General features: G+C 25.2%; 1 protein-coding gene across 1 annotated transcript in view; it reads left to right on the top strand.

Annotated features, from left to right (window-relative positions):
• LOC117167696 overlaps positions 1 to 5,485 on the top strand; it is a 42,442-nt gene that overhangs the window by 17,000 nt on the left and 19,957 nt on the right. The gene's annotated exons all lie outside the window — the stretch shown is intronic.

The following is a 5,485-nucleotide window of genomic DNA, read 5'->3' as shown; positions in this document are numbered from 1 at the left end:
AAACCTCTTTTTTTGATCTTCAGTTGACGCGAACCCTATAGAAATGTTTCCCCGCGTCCCTAGATTTCATTTCTACAAAAATTCCCTGAAGAATGCTCCAGGCCTATAAAAACCAGGAAAAAAGAATTCTTCGAGGAATTTGTTTGAATTCCAAATCTGAAGGTCTCAAAGAATATGTCTATAAGGTTCCCGTCAAACTCCGAACATAAACTTAGATAGAAAATGAATTAAACCTCTTTTTTTTTTGATGTTTTAGTTGACGCGAACTCTATCGAAATGATTGTCCTCGTCACTAGATTTTATTTCTACAAAAATTCCCTGAAGAATACTCCAGGTCTAGAAAACACCAGGCAAAAAGTATTCTTCGAGGAATTTGTTTGAATTCCAAAACTGAAGGTCTCATAGAACATGTCTATAAGGTTCCCGTCAAACTCCGAGCTTAAAGTCATCACGAAAGTGACTTAAACCTCTTTTTTTGATCTTCAGTTGACGCGAACCCTTTAGAAATGTTTGTCCGCGTCACTAGATTTCATTTCTACAAAAATTCCCTGAAGAATGCTCCAGGTCTATAATAAACCAGGAAAAAAGTATTCTTCGAGGAATTTGTTTGAATTCCAAATCTGAAGGTCTCAAAGAATATGTCTATAAGGTTCCCGCCAAAGTCCGAATATAAACTTAGATAGAAAATGAATTAAACCTCTTTTTTTTTATGTTTTAGTTGACGCGAACTCTATCGAAATGATTGTCCTCGTCACTAGATTTCATTTCTACAAAAATTCCCTGAAGAATACTCCAGGTCTAGAAAACACCAGGCAAAAAGTATTCTTCGAGGAATTTTTTTGAATTCCAAATCTGAAGGTCTCATAGAACATGTCTATAAGGTTCCCGTCAAACTCCGAGCTTAAAGTCATCTAGAAAGTGACTTAAACCTCTTTTTTTGATCTTCAGTTGACGCGAACCCTATAGAAATGTTTCCCCGCGTCCCTAGATTTCATTTCTACAAAAATTCCCTGAAGAATGCTCCAGGTCTATAATAAACCAGGAAAAAAGTATTCTTCGAGGAATTTGTTTGAATTCCAAATCTGAAGGTCTCAAAGAATATGTCTATAAGGTTCCCGCCAAAATCCGAATATAAACTTAGCTAGAAAGAGACTTAAAACTCTTTTTCTGGTGCTTTCGTTTACGCTAACCCTATTCAAATGTTTGCCCGCATCACTAGATTTTTTTCTACAAGAATTCCCTGAAGAATCAGGGTGGTCACCGACCCGGGAGAATCGGTAGAACCGGAAGAAAATTGCACCGGGAGAAAACCGGGATAAAGCCGGGAAAGAAATATTATACCGGGAGATTCCCCGTAATTCATAATTCGCGCATTTTGTAATTCTTGAAAGTTTCCTACTTACTCCAACTATTAATAATTAATTTATCGGCTTGAAAATTTCTACAATTTCAGTTTAAAATTTTAGTTTGAATGTGCAAATTTTCTTTGATTAATTTTTGAAGATTTCGAATTTTAAATTCCACATTATTCTAGTTTTAAATTCAAATATTCCAAATTTCAGGACCATTTCGCTATTAAATATTTAAAAATTAATAATTAAAAGGCTTGATAGTTTTGAATTTTATGATTTTATATATAAATATAAAGCAATATTCAAATGAAATCATATTATAGTAATATTGTTTTGTATTATTTATTTTAATTTTTTATATTCAATGTAAAGTCTTAAAATTGTCTGTTTTTAATTGAAGATTTAAACAAATAAATCATTTAAAATTGAAAAATATTTAATTCTAAAATTTCTTGAATGATGAAAGATTTGACATCTAAAGGAATTTTTGAAATAAAAAAATAAAAAATTGAGTTTAAAATAAAAAGGATGAAAATTAAACTACCTGAATTGATACATCAGTAAGTCGATAATTTCGGTAATTCTAACTTGTAACAATTTTAGAGTTCTGAATTTTCATGATGAACGCTAAATTTTTCGATTTCATAGGTTTGAATTTTACAATTCAAATCGAATTGGTTGTATCTGTGAAATTAAACTTTTTTTAAATTAATTAAAAATTTGAAATTAAAAAATTATTAGTTTTTAAGCGATTTAAATTTACTTTAAATAATTGGAATTTTTAAGAGTTTAAGTATAACAAATTTATAATATCAAAATTTTCGGTGACATTTTTTTTCAGGTTGAAAATAACTACGCATTCGTCTAAGTTTTAAAGTTCCGGAATAGAATTTTTTCCATTTTTGACATTTTCCACTTGAAATTAATATTTATTTAGAAGTTTGTTTTGCTTTTTTTATAATAATTTAATTCATTTTCTCATTTTATAAAGATGTTTCGAATCAGCCTTAATGTTAACTTACGAAGCGCTAATAAATTTAGCGCTTCGTATTAGAAATTATACAATTCTACTCCTTCTTCTAATTAACATGTTTAAAATATTATTTTTTTTTTATTTCAGACGTTTGCATTTCGAATTTATGAATTATTAATTTTTTTTTAAAGATTCAGAGAAATTTTTAATAGATTTCAATAATTTGAAAGGATTTTTAATACATTCTAAAATCTTATTAATTTATCCTGATTTCTCTTTTATTCCTTGGAATTCTCTGGAATTTTTTTAATTCATTTGAATTTTATTTAATTTAATGGATTTTTTGTACGGGATTTCAAAAGATTTTAAAGTATTTGAAATATTTTAGGAAATTTTAAACGATTCCCAGAATTTGGTTTCTTTATTTCAATAGTTTAAAGAAATTTCAAAGGCAGAAATATTTCAGGGTATTTAAAAATATTCCAAGACATTTCCAAGAGATTTCAACAATTTCAAACGATTTCCAAGCTTGTTAATAATTTTAAAGATTTGAAGAGATTTTTCAATATTTTTTGCAATTTATTTGGAAATCGCCCTGAATTTTTATTCATTTACCCTGAATAATTTTAAATTCACTCAATTAATTCTTTCATATCCTTGAATTGTTTTTTAATTAACTTGATTGCTTTTTAATTTTTTTTAATTTTAAAAATTGTTCCGATTCTTTTGAATTTATAACTTGAGTTTTTTTTTAAATTTACTTGAATTTTTCGAAATTCACTCAATTCAATTCAATGAATTTTATGGAATTTATAAAAGTTTTTATTTAATTAATCCTAAATTATTTTAACCTCATCTTGAATTCATAGGCATTTCATAACATTATTTTGAATTTCCTTCAATTTTTCTAAGCTTAATTCAAATTTACTGAATTCAAAGGAGTTTTATCATATTTTGAAATGGTTTTCAATTCATTTTAATTGTTTTAATTCACGTCAAATTTTTATGAATTTCATCAAATTCTTCTCGTTTATCTAAAATTGATCTAAATTCATTTAAATTTTACGGAAATCAGTGAAATTTTTCGTTTCAAAAATAATTTGTCAAGTCATTTGAATTCCTTGGAATTTAGCTTTAATTGTTTTGAGGTCTTATAAATTTATTTATTTTTTAATCTGTAATGACAGAAACATCTCGTTTAGAAGAAATCTTGATACTGAAAATATTTATTGTTTATCAGGACATAATTTATCATTTGTTCATTGCAGAATAAATAAAAAAATTTCAGGGCACTTTTTGTAGACTGTACTAATTATTTGATCCACTTATATAGAATTTTAAAGTATACATTTTTTTATGATATTCAACTTACAAATTATTAGCTGAAAATTTTGATGTTAATTCAGTTTCAAGAATTAGAATTAACCAATTCTAAAAATATCAATATGTTTTAATATATTTCAAAGTTTTTTATAATATTCAAAAGGATTTTAAGTATTTAAACAAGATTTCATGAAATTTCGAAGATTAAAAAATCGTTTGCGGAATACGTTTCAAAGATTTCACAATAATTTCACAGAGAATTTTAAACTTTCAAAACATAGAGGATTTAAAAATTTCTAAACATTTCAAAAATTTGAAACAATTTCAAAAATGTTTCGAATTGTTTTAGAATGATTCAAAATAATTCACAAAGTTTTTAAAGATTCAAAAAAGGCTTGTACTCTGATTTAAGAGATTTCACAAAAATTTCGAACATTTCATAAAAATTTTAAGGATTTCAAGGATTTATAAAAAGGCATGTATACAAGATTTCATAGATTTCATAAAGATTGTAAAATTTCTAAAAAAGATTTCAAAGATTTTGAAACTTTTCGAAGATTTTAAACGACTTCACAATGTTTTAGAATATTTCAGAAAGATTTCACAAATATTTCAAAAAATTGATAAGGATTTCAAAAGATTTCAATAATTTCAACGATTTCAAAAAGTGTATATGACACCGCGTTTCAAAGATTTTAAACCATTTCAAAAGGTTTCAATTTTGAGACGATTTCAAAAGATTTTCATTGATATCAATCGAAAATAAATATTTCACAAACATTTCAAAGTAAAAGGTTTCAATAAATATGAGAAGATTTTAAAAGATTTCATTGATTTTAAGCGAACACAAAAGATTTCAAAGAACAAAGATTAAAAAAAGATTTCACTGATAGATTTCAAAGAATCCATAAGGATTTCAAAAGATTTCAAGAATTAAAAATATTTCAAAGAATTTTATACTATTTCAGAAAATTTACAAAGATTTTGAAACATTTCAAAGGTTTCAATTAATTTTAGAAGATTTCAAAAGATTTCAAACCAACACAAAAGATTTCACAAATATTTAAAATATATCAGGAAATGTGCACAAATATTTCAAATAATCCATAAGGATTTCAAAATATTTCAAGAATTTCAAAGATTTCAAGAATTTTACACTATTTTAGAAAATTTAAAAAGATTTTACAAGGATTTCAAGTATTTCAGTGATTTCTAGCTAATGCAAAAGACTTTGGAAAGATTTTACAAGTATTCACAAAAATTCAAAAATATTTCAAAAGATTTCAAGAACTAAAATTTTTTAAATATTTTAAAACATGTCAAAGGTTTAAAACAATTTCAAAAGGTTTCAACTAATTTCAAAAAATTTCAAACCAACACAAAAAGATTTCACAAACAAGTATTAAAGAAATATTTCACAAATATTTCCAAGATTTCAGAACAATTTCACAAATAGTTCAAAGGATCTATAAGAATTTCAAATATTTCCAGAATTTTAAAGATTTCAAAGAATTTCAAATATTTCTAGAATTTTAAAGATTTCAAAGTATTTCAAAGGTTTCAAGAATTTTACACTATTTTAGACAATTTAAAAAGATTTTACAAAGATTTCAAGTATTTCAGTGATTTCTAGCTAATATAAAAGACGCAGGAAAGATTTTACAAGTATTTAAAAAAATTCATAAATATTTTAAAATATTTCAAGAATTTCAAAAGGTTTCAATAAATTTCATATGATTTCAAAAGATTTCATTAATTCAAAACAACAAAAATGATTACACAAACAAAGATTAAAGAAAGATTTCACAAATATTTCCAAGATTTCAGACAAATTTTA

Source organism: Belonocnema kinseyi, chromosome 1 (assembly GCF_010883055.1).
Source record: "Belonocnema kinseyi isolate 2016_QV_RU_SX_M_011 chromosome 1, B_treatae_v1, whole genome shotgun sequence".
NCBI lineage: Eukaryota > Metazoa > Arthropoda > Insecta > Hymenoptera > Cynipidae > Belonocnema > Belonocnema kinseyi.
Note: the sequence above shows the minus strand (reverse complement) of the source record. Positions and strands in the feature narration are given on the sequence as shown.